Genomic DNA, 20,274 nt, shown 5'->3' with positions numbered 1-20,274 from the left:
TTGGCAAGCCAGAGGTCATGAGTTTGATCCCTGGTACAAAAAAAAAAAAAGGATCTTATGGCCAAAGCAAGTTTATATTAATAATTTTTATTAAACGCCTGCACCTCAGGTACTACAATAAATTCTAAGTAGTGTATTTCTTGAAGATGATACTGAAATTAATAAACATCAAAAATAATATCTCATTTAATCCTTCTACTAAACAGAAAAAGTGATAGGCAAACTATATATATTATAGAAGATAGAATGCTATTTTCTGAAATTATTTAATATTTGTAGTAACTTAGAAAAAGTGATAGGGAACCTATATATTTTATAGATGAAAGAACATCAGTTATCTAAGTTGAGATAATAGAACACAAATTTAAATATATGTTAACAGCAAGAAATATTCTTGTGATCTGATTTATGCTTTTAAATTATAATAGTAACTCACAATAGTATTGCAAAAATTTGGACTTTAGAAAATAGTTGAAATTCTATTTCCACAGCTGTATATAAGCCTCTAACACAAAGTGAAAAAAAAAACAAATAAAACAAAGCAAAAAGTCCATTTGAAGTGAGTCAGTTTAAAATAAGCAACTGACCCAACAGACATACATAACTTATACTTACAGTGCTGTTTAGATTAAATGTTCCTTGTGATTTAACTCCTGTTTGGGAAATATCAAATGCATTAATGAAGATTAGTTCATGCAGATTACAGAGAATCACGTTTCCCCCCATAAAAATAATCAGTGAATTCCGAGTAGACTTCAGCTTTGTAAAAGACAGCCACACATTCTTGTGGAGCATTCATTCTTGCACTGTGAGGAGAAAGGTGAGCAGGTCATGACTAAATTTCATGCTCCTGTGACCCGCAAAATAATTCACACAGTTATCAGGGCATTCATTCAATTTCCTTATTACCTGCCATCTGTAATACATAGATATGCTAGATTAAAGATCAACCTTCTAATTTTAAGCCCAAATAAACTCCACATATTTAATGGCAAAAATATTTGTCATTATGTATATTCTGAAGTATCATTCGATCTATGTACCGTATGTCCGAGAAAACTAAGTTTTTGAAGAAAACGTTCTACAGATTCACAATTTAATTCACAAATTACATTTAAACTACATTAGACTACACTTTCTTATACTTATACTATATTTTATATTCTTATACTTTTCTTATATTTTGTTATACTTTGTGGTCTAGCATTGTAATTATTGTGTGTGCTCAAATTAACAGAAAAATATGTGCACCCACAATGGGCCATAATGAGCAACAGTTACGGAAAGAGTTAAAATTTTGCCAGCACAAACACATTGCATAATAATCTACTTCTCTCTGGCTCTGCCTTAAGACACACAAATAAAAAAAATAAAAGGACACTCAATCAATATGTTCTTTATAATTATTCTATTCCAATGGATGAAATACTCAGAAAAAAGGACACGGTATGTGAAGTTACCAGTGAAGGAAAGAATGTAATGAATATTTATCTGAGAGACCAACTTGGAGAGAAGTTGAGAGCATATCTCAGGGAGCTTTCACACTCATGAATTGAAAAGCAAATGGCAACAAACCGCCAGGATTTGCTTTGAGGAATTAACCTAATAGAAAAATTGAATTAAAGAGAGAGCACTTCAAAACAAGCAGCTGAACTGATGTTGTTACTGCACTTTTGAAATTTAAACTCCTGTGTGGTACGTATTTAAAAACAGCACTTCTCTAAAATATTTAAATATATCTATGCCTGACTACATATACACAATTCTAATTATATATTCTCATGAGAAAGATTTGATCTTTAACTGTTACTGTAAACCCATGCAATAAAGAGTACCTAGGTACTCAAAGCACAACATGATTTCCATTCAAACTATGCTATATAGTTTAACAAGATATTTACCTTAATTTTTAATGCATCCAGATGCTAAGTTTATCCATAAAACTCAGCTAATTAATGCTGTACTTGGTCCTGAAGCTCTAACCATTGCAACCCCCCTGACCCCCTTCATCTTAGGGATTGGACTCTACTACTTTTAGAACATGACTCGTTGATTATTTTTACCCCACATAATCCTCCATAAGGCATATTTGTCAATAACTCAAGTGTTTATACATAAACATTTTATAACTTCCCAATCAATAGATATAACCGTAAATTCCAACATGGCCAGTTAATGTACAAAGCAGAATAAGATTAGACCAGTGTTTTAACTTAAATGGCAGCATTCACTGTTATCTGGGGTAACCTTTAATGGAATGTGCTTACAGGATCCCAGTAAATCTAACCACAAATGTGTTAGTAGGGTTTGACAACTCCACAGCTTCCCTCAACCTCCTTTCATTGCAGTCCTCTCATGCATCCAAAAATATTCTTTTAAACTCACCAGCACTAACCCTTTATTCTAGCTATAAAGTGCATCCAACAGTGTCTGACTTTGTATCTTATCTATAAACATTCTCTTTTCTCCTTTCTCCTTATTTCCCCCCTCATTTCCCCTTTCTCTGTCCTTCCCTGCTTCCTCATCCCACATTAACTGTCAATAACAGTACAGCATAGTTTAGAATTGGTGCTAATAAAAGGGTGCTAATTGGAGCTAATAATATTAAATGGTTTTAATGTTTATCATTGATGGATGGTTAGATCTGTAGATGGTATAACCTGTAAGAATCTCTACAATAACAGTAGCTGGATATAGCCCAATTCAACTGAATAGAATAAAGTAGCAAATAAAAGCCTCTTGACAAATAAAGCTAAGATCACATCACTAGAAAACAGAACTTAACTAAAGAGATCTTCATACCAACAACAAATTTTCACTCTATTTGACTTCAACCATCAGCACATACGCATACCAAAAAAAAAAACAAAAAAAACAAAAAAAACAAAAAAAAAAAAAAACAGGAACATGAAAAAATAGGACAGAAAATGATTCCAAAGACTCCCAACTCTCTTTTAAAAAGCCCAATGGGCACTGATAGGGTGGAAGTTAAACATTAGTGGGTGAGCAGCATGAAATGATTAAAATGGACACATGGAAACTCAGCAAGCTCAAATAATATATATAACCCACAAAATGGTGGCACTAAAAAACACAGTGACCAATGTATTTTGGCAAAAACCAAAAATTAAAAGGCCTGATCAAAGCTATTTCAAACATGATTGAATAATTTACCAAAAAACTTGACTTCATGAAAAGATGCTAAACAGAAATCCTTTAGAGATAATGAATTCTACTGAATATGAGCAATGATGAACTTAAAAGTATCAGACTTCAAGGATAGCATGGAACTAAAAGATGTTATACATACAGATATGTTAAAAATAGTATAGCAAGATTAATAAGTGTTTATTAGAGGTTGCTAAGACTAACAAGAAAAAATGGAGTTAGAAACAAATTAGAGGATAGCACATGCAATATAAAGTATCTGTTTAAAGAAATCACAACAGAAAAAAGTAAGAAATGAACTAAACATATAAACTATATGAGGCTTACAGAAAAACAAGTAATGATTTTAAAATGATCTCCATTGCACATCATAATCAAAATCTGAGAAGCCCAAACCAATGGACAGGGTCATAAAAGTTGTCAGAGAAAAGCCAAAGATCACTTGTAATTGTATTAAATAAAGCTGTTTTTACAAAAACTTTAATACATTCCCACCAGCTTGAACCACCAATGTACACAAGGTAGCTTTCATGACTGGTAGTGAAAATGGATGTAATCAGTTTTATTGGTCTTTTTAGTAAAAAAATTAATAGTAACTTGATGGGACAGTCATGCATGTGCTGGTGATGGTTCAAACCACTCAGCACTGAGACCTATGAATTATGGTCTCAGCACAAACATACTAAAGACTAGTAGAGGGTGGATTGAACTTTATCCAGCACTAGAAGTAAAAGTCTTTCAACCAAAACTAAAATGTACTGCAATGACCTTTTCAAAATGAACATAGGATAAAGGTATCCCATAACTAAAACACATCATAAGAAGTTCATAAACACTAAATCAAAACTCAAAAAATCATGCATAATTTAGTCAGAGAAAATGAAGCCAACAATTCCCCAAATTCTGATGGAATAAATACATTAAGTAGCATATTGGTTCAAGAAAAAGGGAAAATTAAAGATGTCAACAGAAATAAGGTCATGTTGGAATGTATCAACATTTTTCAGTAATAACTCAATATAAATGTTCAACTCATAAGAAAAAGAGACAAATTTGTAGGCTGGATTGAAAACAAAGCCTAGTGATTTTCTGGATAGAAGAGGCTCATCAGTTTGAAAAAAAAATTCATATACTAAAAATTAAAAAATAGAAAAGAACACTGCATGCACCAGAACCCCAGAAAGAAAGTGGAGTATAATTTTCTCCAAGAAAATGTACTTGAAATTAAATTCATCAGAAAAGGCAAGGAATGCAATTTATATTAGTCAAGGGAACAATCCAATGAGAACAGATAATAATTATAAATATATATGTACCATATATCAGTGAGCCCAAGTACATCAAGCAAACACTAATGAACATAAAAGATTACATATGCACCAGCACAATTGTGATGGGAGACCTAAATACATCACTCTCCTAAACAGAGTTATCAAGTAAACAAAAAATCAACAAAGAAATATCAAAGTTGCACTATACCACTGAAAAATGAAACTAATAGATACCTTCAAAGAGTTCTACTGAACAACAAAGCAGACATTCTTCTCCGCAGTCTAGGGAACTTTTTCAAAAACAGATGACATTCTAGTCCATTAAACCTACAAAATAAGTGCAAAAGAATAAAATCATGCTACACACACAATTAGATCACAGCACAATGAAACTATAAATCAATTATAAAAGAAGCCTCAAAAACCACACAAGTACAAGGATATTAAATAATATACTCCCGAACAGTCAATTACAGAAGAAATAAAGGAATAAATCAAACATTGGAGAATCTAGGAGACACAGTGAAAACAGAGTTAAAAGTGAAGTTTATTGTTGTATACACTTAGATTAGAAAACCAGAGAAAGTTAAAAAAAAAAACTATATATTCACAATTCTGTCAAAGAAAAACCAATCCAAACTCAAATTACTGCATGAATGCACTCACAAGGATCAGTGTGAAACTCAATTTTAAGAAAACAATAAAAGAATTAATGAATTAAGGGGCTGATTCTTCAAAAAAAAGACCTAATTTTAGTCAACCTTAAAGCAAATAATGAAAAACTCATATTAATGAAATTAAAAATTAAAAAGTCAAAATAACACCAGATACTAGCAAAATCCAGCTGACTAGCAACTAGAGTGAAAACTGTGACTCCAGAAACTTGGAAAGTCTTGAAGAAATGGTCAGTTGCCTAGATGCATATAAAGTACCAAAACTGAACCAAAAAGACAGAAAAACCCGAATAGTGCCTAAAGAGACAATGAAATATATAATCAGTGATATTCTTTCCTTAACACTTTTCAAAAAAAAAGAATAAAATTAATTAGTTGCATGAAACTGATGAAAATTCATTATATTTTGTGGTGGGAAACAAAAATCTTCTATACATAAGAAGAGGTAGAAACATTTTTGGCATAAATATGTAGCTTAAAATCACAAAGAATAATGAAAATTAGATACTGTATAAGCAGAGAAACATTCTCCTATAAAGCTAAGTCTCCATCCAGTTATAAAGAACAGCAGTGCTTTCCTGCATTCATCAGCATAGAGTAGTAAGCTTCTAGTAACAAGTAAAATTGGAAAAGCAACGTAAACCAAAGAAAAGAATGAGTGTAGGGAAAAAATAGAAATATTCTTTCAAGCTATCTCCATCCTCAACATGGAGTAATTTTAGAATAATTTGATGATCACTATGAAATAAATGTCAACTGAGTAACATCAAACTTCAAAACCAAATTAGCTATTAATATTAAGTGAAATGCCAAATAATGATGTAACAGGGGAAAATGTGTCAATTTTAAAAACATAAGCTGATTTATATCAGTCTCTGCCATTCCATCTATGATGTTGCCATTTCAACAAAAAACTGAAAGGCATTAATAAGGACAGAGTAAAAATAACACACTCCCAAGAAAGACAACCACAAAAATATGCGAAAAAACATGTTGGAGACACTAATGGGAAAGACATAAACATGAAAGCAAGAGAAACAGCAACAGAAGAATTAGAATAGTTACAAAATTCTAATGGATATGACAGGACCAAAAACAGTAATGCATAATGAAGAATGTACTTGACAGGTTCATTAGTAGACTGAACTCCGCCAAAGCAAGAATCAGGCAGTCAATTTGAAGTTATTTAATATTGAAATTTGAATAATTTGAAATATAAACCAAATACTTGAATAAATCATCTGAGAGCCATGAGACAGCATTACAGTATGTAGCATATTTCCACCTAAAAACCAAAAGGACAGAAAAAATAAAACAATAAAATAAAGATTTGAAGACACAATAATTCTTCAAAACTAATTTCAAGTGTAAGGTATCAAGAGTTAGCTAATAAATTCAGTGAACATCTATTAAAGAACAGAAAGGGAAGGAAGAAAGAAAAGGAAAAGAAGAAACAAAGAAAGAAAAGCAAAAGTAGAAGCTAGAAGAAATATATATATATATATATATATATATATATATATATATTCCAATGTCCACAATTCTATATCTACCAAAATATGCTTTTCAAATACTAAAAATAGACATTTCTTTAGATAAATAAGAATTGGCAGATTTCTTTGCACCTGATTTATTCTACAGTAACTATTTAAAAAAGTTCTTCAAGCAATAATAGTATCAGAGAAGAAGCTGGATTGACTCCTGTTTTGCTCTTTTTTCTCATCTAAAATACTGTGAAAGATGCGTTGGTGTCAAAATAAAAATTGGTAGTAAAACACCTTTTCATTAAAAATAAAATCTATGATAAAACATATTCCCAAATTGGAGGAGAATGAATGCAAAATATAAAATTGTAATGCATTATGTACTACATATGAAGTGTTATGATATATAAAGTGTTAAATAAAATGAAAGATAAACTGATCACTTGATGGAGCATTTAGTAATAATAACTAAATTATAAAAATTAGTAAGAAATGTTGAATGTTCAAAAGTAGATCATCTTAAGGTATTAAATGTAAAGGTGAATACTGACTAAAGCACAGCGTGATACAAGAAAGTAAACAGATATCTAAAAATTCAAAACTATAGACAAAATATACTAAATTCTTGAAAGTGCAACCTCTTAATATTCACTAAGGAATATTTCCTGAGTAGCATTATATCTAATTAAATAATGAAATAAGTGCTTAAAACTTTCCAATAACACCAACTATAAAAATTTCTTTGTCCAGACATTTAGCATGGTGAATTCTAATAAATAATGACAGAAATTATATCAAACTTCCAAAATTTTAGACATTTTACCACTGATGTAGTGAGGCAACACCATCTTCATGTCATAACTCAGGAAAAATCCTGCAAGGATGACAAAAAGAATACAGAACACTATCCCTTCTAATCACAAATAAAAAACTACTTTTAAAAGTCAAACAAATTTCAGTAATACATAAAATAGGCAACACTTTATAATTTATACTGTAATACTAGCACTATAACTGCTTTCCAAAAATATGGTGAGTTTAATTTAAAAAATTGCAATAGAAAGTGTCATTTTGTCACCTCAAAATATCACCCTTCACTTTGGACACATTCATTGCATTGTTCTTGCCACTCATTGAAAGAGGACTCTGAAAGCCCTTTCATGGGTGTCTTTGGTTACTGCCTTGAAGGCTGCCTTGATTTTCCAAACAAATTTGAAACATTTATTGTCATGTTCACTAACACTTTTTTGGGGGGAAAAAGTTAGAATTCAAGATGCCAAATTTGGTGAATATCTTAGTTACTCATCTCATTGCTGATGCAAAACAGCCAACATCCAAATGTAAAGAAGAAAAAATTTATTTAGCTGATGGTTTGTAGAGGTTTCAGTACATAATCAGCTGGTTCCAAGGAAGGCTGGCATGGCACAGGGACATTTCAGAGGAGAAACGGTTCATGGCAGAGAGCAGGTAGCAAAGGAACAAGGGAACCACAGCTCTCTCTGCCCCTTATATCTTATCCCTAAGGGCAAGTAACACCCACACCCTTAAATTCTAGTGCCCCTAATCCTAGTATTGCACCATTAATCAAGCAGCATCACTCTAGGTCCAGCTACCCCTGAAAAAGCCCCATCTATACCACATGGACTTTAGGGGTACAATTATAGGCAGTGAAAAAGGTGATAGAGAAAATAAGGTTATATTTTTTGAGCTTTGTAATTTTTATTAGTATATGTTTGCGATACAGAGTAATTACATCTATTGTAGAGAAATGGTACACATATATATTATAATTACATCTATTGTGGGGAAGGAATTGGTATAAACACATACTATATCTTGATCCTTTTTACTTCCATCTCTCCTTTCCTCCCTAATGTGTCTGTGAGCTTGATTTTGCATTAGGAGACACTCAACAGCAGCATTTACCATATTTTAGTCACATATCAAAACAGCACTCAAAGAAGACTTGAGAACTGTTTCAGGAAATAGCATTTTATTTCTTTGCTAAAGCTTTTCTTTTTTTCATTTTTCTTCAATTATATTAATTGTACTTAGTTTTTGGTTGAAATGTTTTTAACACCAATGATTCAAAACATAAGTTAAAAAATTCTGGCATCTCTTGCATTTCAGCACTGGCATCTCATCTGTCCTTTTTAGTTTACATTAGTATCTTGGTTCATATTTACATCTTCAACTTTAACTGGTATTTTTTGATTCTTTTCTTGGAGGCACAAGGTGACTGCCTGATTCCTCCTATGTGGCCTCTGAGGAAGCTCAACCTGTGAGGTAGCATCTCACTACTGATGGCCAGGTGTAGAAGCTACAGCTAAGAGTGTAGTTTGAATGGCCTAGTTTTGGCCACTTGGTACCAAGTAAATTTGAAAGCACTCCTTAGCCTCCTCATCATGGGGAAGGTGCTTATTTCTGGTGCATGATAGTAGCTATGCACGGGGCTCTTATGATGTCAGATGACACAGGTGATTAAAGGACTGGCTCCCTACTGGGCCTTTCCTGACAATATTCATATCATGATTAGGTAGAATCTCATGAAGGACAGGGAGGTGGATATTTTGTCTTAGCATTTAGTCTTTTCTGGTGTGTGCAGAGTCAACACCACTGTATTTTCTATGGTATTTTCCTGAAATATCATCATCACAAATTAAATGTTTTCTTTATTTCTATGCTGCCTCTGTAACTGTTACATGGCTGTATGGAAGAAGCCTTTATTGAATCTTTTAAAATACCTTTGTGCAATTTTTGGATAAAGTTAATATGGAGAAAATTCAGGGTTTGAATAAAATGGTTCCCAAATAGTTATATATTTTTGCTTAACAATATGAAAAAATTACACACATTAGTTTTAAATATAAAAATTGTATACAAAAACCTAGGATAATAAATTTGTAAAATAAGTTAGGCAACAAGTTTAGCAAAACACCACCAAAGATACATCTATAAAAGATAATACTGTGGAGTCCTTGCCAACTTAAAAGTAGCTCTCCAGCACCATTATTAAAAGGAGGAAAACAATTAGTTATTGATCAAGAAAATATACTTGAAATAATTTATGTATCAAGTAACAAGACCCAGAATATGAGTTATAAAAGAATCTTTATAATACCATAGTTCTAAAAACAAAATATAATCCAAAACCAACAGCAATGATCAAGTGATATTAATAAAATCTTTATCAAAAAACTGGCAAATAAACCTTGAAACTGTGCGCTAAATAATTAGCCCTTAGGAATATAGAAATTAAAATCAATGTCACACCAAAAATAAATAAATAAAACTAATATAATGAACAAATACTTCATAAATTCTTTTCGAGGAAAAAGTAACATGAGGAGTTTCATTTCAGTACATGCCAACTAAGATGTAATTTTAATCTGCATACACTATTGCTAGGGATTATACATGATAGAACACAGTTTCTTAAATATTATATATATTCTTACATATATTCGAACAAAACCAGTTCTAAGCAGTTACTCAAGAAAAATAATCATTATTTGTTATTTGTCTAAAATCCATACATGAATATTAATAGTGTCTTCATTTATAATAAGCCAAGCATAAAAACATCTCAAATACCCTTCAATATGTGAACAGATGAATAAGACATTGAATATGTATTCAATGGAATAACCATCAGTGATAGAACAAAATGAGCAAATACATACACAACACATGGATAAATACCAGGTATTTTTCTGGGTAAATGGAACTGCTTCTATTTCTATAATACTTATCAAAAGATTAAAAATAGAGGTGGAGTACAGATCACTGAAAGTTTTGAGTTTCTTTGACAAAAATGGAGCAGCATAGAAAATTACAGGTGATGTCTTGTTCAGTGTGTACTTTTGTAACAGAATCATATAGAGTGGCTAATTTATAAACCATAGAAATTTAGTTTTCATGGCAGTGGAAACTCAGAATATCAAACAGCTGACAGATATGACTTGAGCAAGCGCTTGGTTTCTGCTTCTAAGATGGCACCTTGAATTCTGCACCCTCAGAGAAGAGAAATGTTCTAATTGCAGAAAAGTGGGAACCACAAGATAGTGCATCACAAAGTTTTCTCAGTAAGGCGTTTAACCCAGAAGAGTAAATCCTTCCTGATCCAACCACTTCATAAATACCCCACCAGCCCAGACTATTATTCTGCCAGTTAAATTTCTGAGGTAACAAAAATTCAAATTATAGTGAAAAAGCAGTGATAGAAATATTCCTTGTATTACACTATTCCATTGTTTAGCAAAACTGTACTTGTCAATACTTACAGAAGCACAGAACAAACAATGAACTGCACTGAATAAAAAGGTTATAGATATATAAGTAACATAATACAAAGAAACCAAAAATGGCATTTTTCTCTAGCACAAGATGACACCAGATACATATGATTTGATAATAATATTGAGTTGGATGATTTATGCTTTAGAAGAAAAACAGTTTCATGCATATAAGTACAAAGGTTAATGGAAATTAGATGTAAACAAAACCTATTATAATAACCATTCTGGAACTAATAATTTAAGATGTATATATCAAGCAAGACACACTTATAAGAAGCTTAAAATACATGTGCATTTATGAAGCTCAAAATTTCAGAAACACTTAGATTTGACCTTATGTTCTTTAATGTAGGCATTAACATGATGTTTTGAAAATGTGAATTAGTTTTGACAGTCTTTTGTTTAAATATTCACAGTGGCCCTTTACATTCTCTAATGTAAGGACAAAAGTCTTTACTTTCAAGGTTCCACATAACTTGGATTCTTAATTTTAATTTTTTTATCTTTTATTTTTTCCAATCCAACTACTCTCTTGTTTGTTGAGTTTTGGAAACACTAGAGTTGTCTATTACCAGTAAATAAATAATTTTACTAGTGTATATTTCTACCTTAAAGTCTTATTAAATGCTGCCTTTCTAAAGAAGTCTCAATTAAAATAACATTGTCTCACATTCAGGCACCTATTTTACCTGTTCTAAAAGTGATTTTTTTCTTATCATCTAGCCTCATGTCACATAAAAACAATTTGTGTTTCTTTTTATTTTATTCATTGTTTATTGTATGTTCTTTTTAAAACGTACTTCCTTGAGAGTACAGATACTATATGCTTCATTCACTCATGCAAAAAAGAGCACCTAGAAGCTTTTTTCATACAGGTATTGTTTAACATACAATTATTGAAGAAATGAAAGACAATGATTGGAATTACAAATAATGATATGGCAACACTGTAGTTCTAGATATGGTGTCTATTGTTTAGAATAGCAATGAAATAAACAAATGAAAATGTTTAAACGCACATTTTGTGCAATTCTAGGTAAAGTTCCTCTTCAAATAGTGACTTAGTTCTGTATAACATTAGCATCTTATGACCTAGGATTTCTTTCTCTAAATGAAGTAACAAAGAATGCTATTTCAGATATGGGTTTTATTAACTGAATCCTGAGACAAATTAGTGTACTTTGTATCTGAGTAAAACAGTATTAATACATATAAATAACTGAAGCAGAAAAGCTATTATAACTATCTTTTTGATCTCATTTACACATACCACCCAACTATTTCATAATGCAGTCAGTGGGTTCGTGGTCTTTTTTAGTTGATTTTCTTTAGATGATCATAGCATGGCATGTTAATTCAAATTCAGAACACAAGATGATGTGGACCAGTCCACACAATTCATTATATAGAACACACTTCTGATTCATTTCTTATTTTAGCTACAGTGTTAAGTTAGAGGCTGGAATCTTATGCACTTGGGGATTATGTCTATAAACTCTGAAAAACATATTACTCTTATAATAACTTTTACAAAAGCAAGATTGCATACCCTTTACCTTGTCATTCATTAAGGAGTGAATATTCTAGTAATATAATTTCAAATATTTGATCTGTGTTTGAAATCCATGTTGGCAGTACATAATTGTTCTTAATGTCTGCATTATAATGCAAAAATAATCTCATGATTCTGCACATAATACCCTTGCTCTTCATAGACAAGAAAATTCTTACTCCTAAATCCTCAGGGTTGGTGGGCCCAAAGGACAGCTGAGAGACATAAGCCAGTTAAATCCTCTTCAGTGAGCAGTAAGAGCTAAAACGAGTAGAGGGCTTGACGGCACTTGTCTTTCTGGGGTTCATCTACTGAAGCCATGGATGCTCAAGAAAAGGGACATTGTTTCCATAGTTAGAAAGAATAAAAAACTAATACAGCCACTGCCTGGATTGTAAGATATTCCCAGTGCTGATACCAATGGAATGTCTCTCAGCAACACACCTGCCTCAGAAAGTGACTGGTGAAACCACTTAGATTCAGGACAAATAGAAATCGCTATTCATTTAACTTACTTGCTTGAGGTCACGATATTAAAATGCACATTGTTTTAATTCTTACCATTTTTTGTTTTAGGAATAATTATGAATTATAGGACTTTGTGGAATTTATATTAATGTCAGTTAAATTGAAGTGTAGTTCATAAAGACAGCCAATATAGTCCTGGCATAGAAGTGTATGCATTTAAAATTAATGATAAAGACTCCACTTAATTTACCTGCTTGTAAGCTAATTTGAAACATTTCTAAGATTGTAAATTTTTTATTGCTTTTTATTCTAAGATAACAAAGCTAATGTTTTATTGATAAATGCTTGGGTTTGAAGGGGGTTAGTGTGTGTATATGTGTACGTATGCACAAGCCTGCTAATTTAGTGTTATCATATCATATTTTTAACTTGTATGATTTACTGGCCTGCAATGTGTGCTGGCAACAGGCATGTGGGCCATGGCACACGCCAGCAACTGGTGGCTGTCTGCCAGCATGTGCTGGTGACAGGTAGCACGCTACCTGTGCACACTGGCAACAGGCAGTAGGCCACTGGTGTTTGCTGCCAACAGGAAGCTGGCCACCGGAGCGTGCCAGCAACAGGCAGCAGTGCCCCTGGCATGTGCCAGTTACAGCCGGCAGGTCGATGGTACGTGAAACAGAGGCAGAGGGTTGCTGGCACACTCTGACGACATGCTGCTGACCTCCGCCCCACACTGGTGACTGGTGGCAGTCTGCCAGCGAATGCTATCCGCAGCCGACTGGCCACTGGCACGTGCTGGTGACAGGTGGCAAGCTACTGGCGCTCGCCGGCAACAGGCAGCAGGCCGCTGGTTTGCTCTGATGATAGACCGCAGGCTGCCGCCTCACACTTGTCAGTTGCAGCAGGCCATAGGTTGCAGGCGGTGACAGGCAGTTTGCCAGCAGTGTGCACTGGTGATAGTCTGCATGCCGCTGGCACCCACCACTGACAGATCACAGGCCACCAGCTGATGCCAGCTCATTACAAGAGTGCACTAATATGTGCCAGGGACAGTCAGCAGCCGCTGGCACATGCCAGTTTTAGCCAAGAAGTTGCCAGCGCATGCAAGTGACAGGTGACAGGTGACAGGTGGCAGGACTCCAGACCGCACAAGCAACAGGCCGCTGGATGCCTGTGTGCACAGTCATCAGGCGGGATGGCCCAGGCATGCACCACTGACAGGCGGCTGTCCTCAGGTATGGGTGTCTGCCAGCATGACAGGTGGCCGTCCACCTGCCTGCGCCAACAGCAGGCCGGCGGGCCACCGACACATTCCGCAGACAGACCACAGGCTGGCAACTCGCGCTGGTGAGTCAAGACAGGCCACCAGCATGCACCAGCTACAGGGTGCAGCTCGATGGCGCATGTCGGTTACTGGGGGCAGTCAGCCGGTGCACACCGGCCACAGGCAGCATGCTGAAAGTGCGCCCCGGTGACAGGCGCAAGGCCACTGGCGTTAGCTGGCAGTAAGCGGTAGGACGCCAGGACATTCTTGAGACAGGAGGCAGTCTGGCCAGGGCATTCCAGTGACAGGTGGCAGCCGGCCTGTGCTTGCAAACGACAAATCACAGGCTGACGATATGCACGGGTGACAGGTAGCAGCCCGCCGGTGGATATTAACAGACTGCTTGTCGGCAGCCCATGCCATGATGTTGCTGCAAGTTGCCAGTGCTCGCCCTTGGTGCACCCACGTCAATTGGCAGGTGGCCAGTGCACGCCAACAACACACCGCAGGTCGCCAGTCTGTGCTGGCAAGTTGAGGTAGGCGCTTGGCGCGCACTGTCGATAGGCGGCATGCTGCCAGCACGTGCCAGTGACAGGTGGGAGGCTGCTGACGCGTGCTGCCAAAAAAAATGGCTTTCTGCCTGTGTGTGCTGGCAACATTTGACAGGCTGCCAGCACGCCACGGTGACAGGCGGTAGGCCAACGGTATGCCCCAGTGACAGATAAAAGGCGGCCTGCGGTCTGTCACGGCACACGCGGCCAGCCTGCTGAGTGTCGCTTGTCACGAGTCGCCGGCAGGGGCTGGCAACCAGGGGTCTGTCAGTGGTGCGCCCCACTGGCCTGCCGCCTGCCGCTGGGTGCACCGGTGACCAACCTCCTGTCACTGGCGCACGTTTGTGGCCTGATGGTTGTAGCTGGTGTGTGCTGGCATCCTTTTATGTGTCACGGGGCATACCGTGGTCCTGTCGCCTGTCACGGCACGCTCCAGCGGCTAACCGCCATCGCCAGCACATGCTGGCAGACAGCCGCCAGTCGGTGACATGTGCCGTGGCCCACATGCCTGTTGCCAGCATGCACTTCCGGCCAGCCGCCTGTTGCCAGCCCGCGCCGGCAGCCTGCAGCAACTCGCCAACATGGTCCGGTGGACTGCGATTTGTAGCCGGTATGCACCAGCAGCCTGACGCTTATTGCCAGGGTGTTTCATTGGCCTGCTGCCTGTCTCTCGCACACTGGTGGCCAGCTGCCTGCTGCCAGCATGTGCTGGTGTCATGCCGCCTGTAATTGGTGGGCGCCTGCGGCACACCACAACTCTCCAGCATAGGCTGGTGGCCTGCGGCTTGTTTCCAGCACACACCTGTGGCCTGATGTTTATTACTGGTGCAGGCCAGCGGCCTGCTGTGTGTTACCAGAGTGTGCTGTCCGCCTGCCGCAACATGCCAATGTGTGCCGGCGGCCTGCGGTCTGTGGTGGGAGTGCAGACTGGTGTGATCACTGTGGAGATCAATCTGGAGATTCCTCAAAAAGCTGGGATTCAAAGTCTACTTTATATGCTTTAATTTTGTAACTTGGACAAATATTTCTAAGATGACAATATGTAATCCAGTAACTAGTGATTTCCTACTGTTTTATTTTTTCTGAAATTCTGTATAACTTGGACCCTTTTTCTGCTTTTTTCTCCTTAAATAATAAAAAAAAGTCCCATTCGACCCAGCTATTGCACTTCTAGGCATATTCCCAGAAGAACTGAAAAAATCATAGCACAGTGATATATGTGCACCCATGTTTACAGCAACACAATTTGTAATAGCCAGATCTTGGAAACAACCTAACTGTCCATCCACTGAGAAATGGATCAGCTATAAAGAATAATCACCTTGAGATATTTATAAATAAATGGCAACTTGAGACCATAGTCATAAGTGAAATAAATAAACTCAGATGCATATGTACCATATAATCTCCCTATATAAATCAAACTCACATGTAATATATAATCTCCCTAGTGTAAGAAATGGTAAGAGTACATAAGAGTTTATGGTAATCATGATTCTTCATTACATTGTTTTGAAGCATTATAATGTTTGCATTCATTAGTTGCAATGGTTTTATCCTGGTTTGTGTGATTTTGTTATCTGTGATGGTATGAACAGCTATTTTAAAGTACACAAGACATTCTGATAGCCAGTGCTGATTTAATATCATCTTACTCTGAAGTCCTACTATGCTGTTGCTCTTCTGTTTCCATTGGTTCAATCCATATTGTATCTTATTGGATTTTATTATATGTGACAGTATAAACAATTTTTTATCGAAAATGAGATAATATAGTAGCCATTGTTTGTTCTCTGCTTTGGTTCTGAATGTCCTGTAATTCTTTCATTCTTTTGAATGGTTTTATACTATTTTGTTATGTTTGATACTACTGTATATGAAGTTATGCTCAACTATTTCAAAGAAAGAGACATTATGATAGTTACTGTTAATTACAGGTTGTCTTGTGGTAAAATACTGTGTGGTTTACATTGTTCTGATCTGATCTGCTTTGTTATGTACTCATTTTTCTTAATCTTTTTAAAATAAAAGTTTTTACAAGTATAAGACATTTAATCATACAAGCTATTACAAATAATATAAGGCATTTAATCATACACGCTATGTGCTATAAATTTATATTCTGATTATAGGAAATAGGAAAGAAAACAAAAAAATTACCAGAGTTCATTTTATGTGACATAGGTGGCAAGAGATAAAGACACTATTAAAAATGGATAAGTCAAACCTTTAAGATATGGAGTCCCAATGCTGGAATACAGTAACCTGAGTAAGACAAAGAGGAGGAAAATGTGATACCAGGACCCAGCAAGGATCTGAAGTAAGAACTGAAGCACCAAGAGTGAACCACGAAGGAGGCCCCTCAACATAAAAGAGGGAGGTGGCAAGCGGTGCTTTCTCCCTGAGCCCCAGCTCCAGACACAGGAGGGCAGCTGGAATCTGCAGAAGCACAGTGACTACTGGCAACTCGGAGGCATCTATGGAGAAAAAATGCCAGTGGAATGGAGCAGTGGGCACTGTGGACAGCAGGGGCCAGTGTGTTATTTGGGTTCAGCTGTCCCCCAGGAAAGAGTGACTGGCCAGTCACCATCTCGTAGAGAATTCAAGGGAAATCAGAATCCAGACCAACTTTGGGTTGGCTCCATCTAGCAGCTCCCAGTGTCAGAGGGCCAAGCTCAAGCCAGCAGGAGGAACTTGGAGAGTTGCGGGCTACTCGGATTTCAGCCTCACAGTCACAAACCAGAAGCAGCCCCAACTTTGGTGGAATTAAAGGCCCAGGTTTCCTGGCCTTACCCACTGCTGCTGTAATTCTACTGCTGGGTTGCTGGGATCAACTGATGCAGATCTGGGTTTTATCTATCCCCTCTGTCTACCAGGGCCAGCAGACTATGTCCTGAGGTGGGCTTTTTTAGTTTTCTTTCTGATTTACTTTCTTTGCATTTAAATGTTATTTCTTCATTTAAAAATATTTTTTCATGATTGTTCATGTTTTTCTCCAAGAACACTGTTTCTTTATTTCTTTTTGTCGTTACTCTGCTCTGTTCTTGTTTCTCCCTGCTTCCCTTCTGCTTTTTTCACCAGTTCCCAAAGGTTTTCTAATCTTCCTTTGTTCCCCAGTCTTTATTCTAATCCCTTCTCTTTTGCTCTATTTTTTTCTCTAATTTCTATTAAATTTTCTCCCGAGGGTAAAATTGCCACAGAGTGAATATTTACTATGTATACAATTTTATAATCTGTTTTCAATTTTTGTTATGTAACTATAAACCTTGGACCGGGAATTTAGCTCAGCGGCATAAGCACCTGCCTTGTGGGCAGACAGTCCTGAGTTCCATCCTTGATACCGATTAAAAAAAAAAAAAACACTATAAACCTTGTTTACATGGTTAAAGGTGGTAAATGAATGATTTAAACCACATCTAGTTACACAAGGTGATACACTGTTCCAATTAGTTGTTTTTCTTTGTATGCCAAGACTGAGATGCCTGAGGGTCATAAACAATACTTCAGGCCAGGGGGATTTCAAGGTCAATTAGGTAGCAACTTCTCATCCTCAAAAACCTGAAGAAAGAGGATCTTGCAACAGACTCAAAACCCAAAAGCCAGCTGCACCTAGACTCTCTGAAGTGGTAACAATAAAAGTAAAAAAGCAGATGAAGGAGGCTCTGGGAAAAAATTAAATCAGAAATGATTTCTCAGATAACTTCAGAGATGATTACATAATAAAGGGCAGGATTAGTGAATGGAGAGACCATACAGATTTAAAAAAATAAAGGAGCATAAGAAAATGAGAGAAAGCATAAGTATATAATACAGTAAAGAAATGCAATCTATGGAACAGATTCAATCAGATATCAAGAGATTAAAAATTCTAGTTAAAGTATACACAGCAAAATTAAACAATGTTGAGGACAGAATATCAGATCTAGAAGACAGGACTGCAAAACAGGATTGCAATTAGCAATCATGACTAGAAAGATTTATTAAAAATGGCAAAGAACTATGGAAAATCAATCCAACTGCTGCTAGTGATAGAGAGTAAGGTAAGAGTCAATATAAAAGCCTGACATAAGGCAAATGACACAAAAACATGTTTACAGAAGTAATGAAGAAAACTTCCCAAGCATGGAAAAAGAATTTGACATAAAAATAAATGAGGCTTATAGAACAACAATTAGCCATATCGGAAAAAAAAATCAACAAAAAAAACCTATTCCAAGATTATGTCTTGGCAAGATTCCAGAACTTCAATGCAACAGATTAAAAGCCATTAGAGAAAAGAAATAAATCAACTATAAAGGAGAAGCTTTCCAAATCACAGCAGACTTCTCAAAAGAAAGCTTTCAGTCAAGGACAATTTAGAACTTCAAGCCCAACAAGAAAACAACCTGCAACCCAGATTGATATATCCACAAAACTAACTTTCAAAATACATGAAGAAATACTTCCAATGAAACAAAAACCTGAAGACATTCATAACCACCAAACCAGTACTCCACAATGTTTAAAAGGTCAAAATGTCTAAACAACAGTGCAAGCTACAATTCCGTGAATCCCAACAAAATGAATCCATCACGCAAGGCAAATAATTAAATAGAGGGGAAACAAAGAGAACTCACATCAGGAAAATAACACAATAAAGATAAGGTAAAATATATCAGTTATAGCTAGTGATATTAATGGGTCTGCATTCACCAATCAAAGAAACAGATTGGCAGAATACATCAAAAAATAAGCTCCAACATTATGCTGCATACAAAAAGCACATATAATTAAAAGGAAATTCAAACTGAAAATCAAAGGATGGAAAACAAAATTCCATGCAACAGGAACCCAGAAAAAAGCAGGGGAAGCTATTTTATTTGCAGACAAAGCAGATTTCAAGCCAAAACTGATCAAGAGAGACAAAGAAAATAACTACAACCTTGTTAAGTGAATAATCCAAGGGGAAGAGATAACAATCATAAATATATATGTGTACCAAAAACAAGTGTACCCACCTATATACAACAAATATTAACCAACATAAAAATTGAATAAATACTAATACAATAATAATGGGGGAATCACCATACACCAATGGCACAAATAGATCAACAAGACTAAAAAAATTCAACAGAACTAAATTATATCTGAACTAAATTAAGCCTGTGAGCAAATACATCTATTAAACACTTAGGATGTTGAGCCGACAATAAAATAATACACATCCTTCTCAGCTGCAAACACCATATTCTCCAAAACAGACAGCACATAGAAAATGCTTAAGTAAATGCAAAGGAACCAAAACAATTCCATGAGCATCATCAGACTGTAGTGCAATGAAACTGCAAATCAATGGAAGAAAGAAACCAAGAGTACTGCATAAATACGTGGAAATTAAATAACACCTTCCTGGAAAACCAAGGAAGTTAAAGAAGAAATTACAGTTCCTATAATTAAAGGATAATTCCAGTACAACATCTAGAACTTATTGGACATAATGAAAGCAGGCCTACTAGGGATTTTATAATGACAAATACCACAGCAGAAAAACAGAATGAG

This window comes from Cavia porcellus, unplaced genomic scaffold (genome assembly GCF_034190915.1).
Source record: "Cavia porcellus strain 051 isolate PalLab524CR breed Dunkin Hartley unplaced genomic scaffold, mCavPor4.1 scaffold_39, whole genome shotgun sequence".
NCBI classification, from domain to species: Eukaryota; Metazoa; Chordata; class Mammalia; order Rodentia; family Caviidae; genus Cavia; species Cavia porcellus.
Note: the sequence above shows the minus strand (reverse complement) of the source record.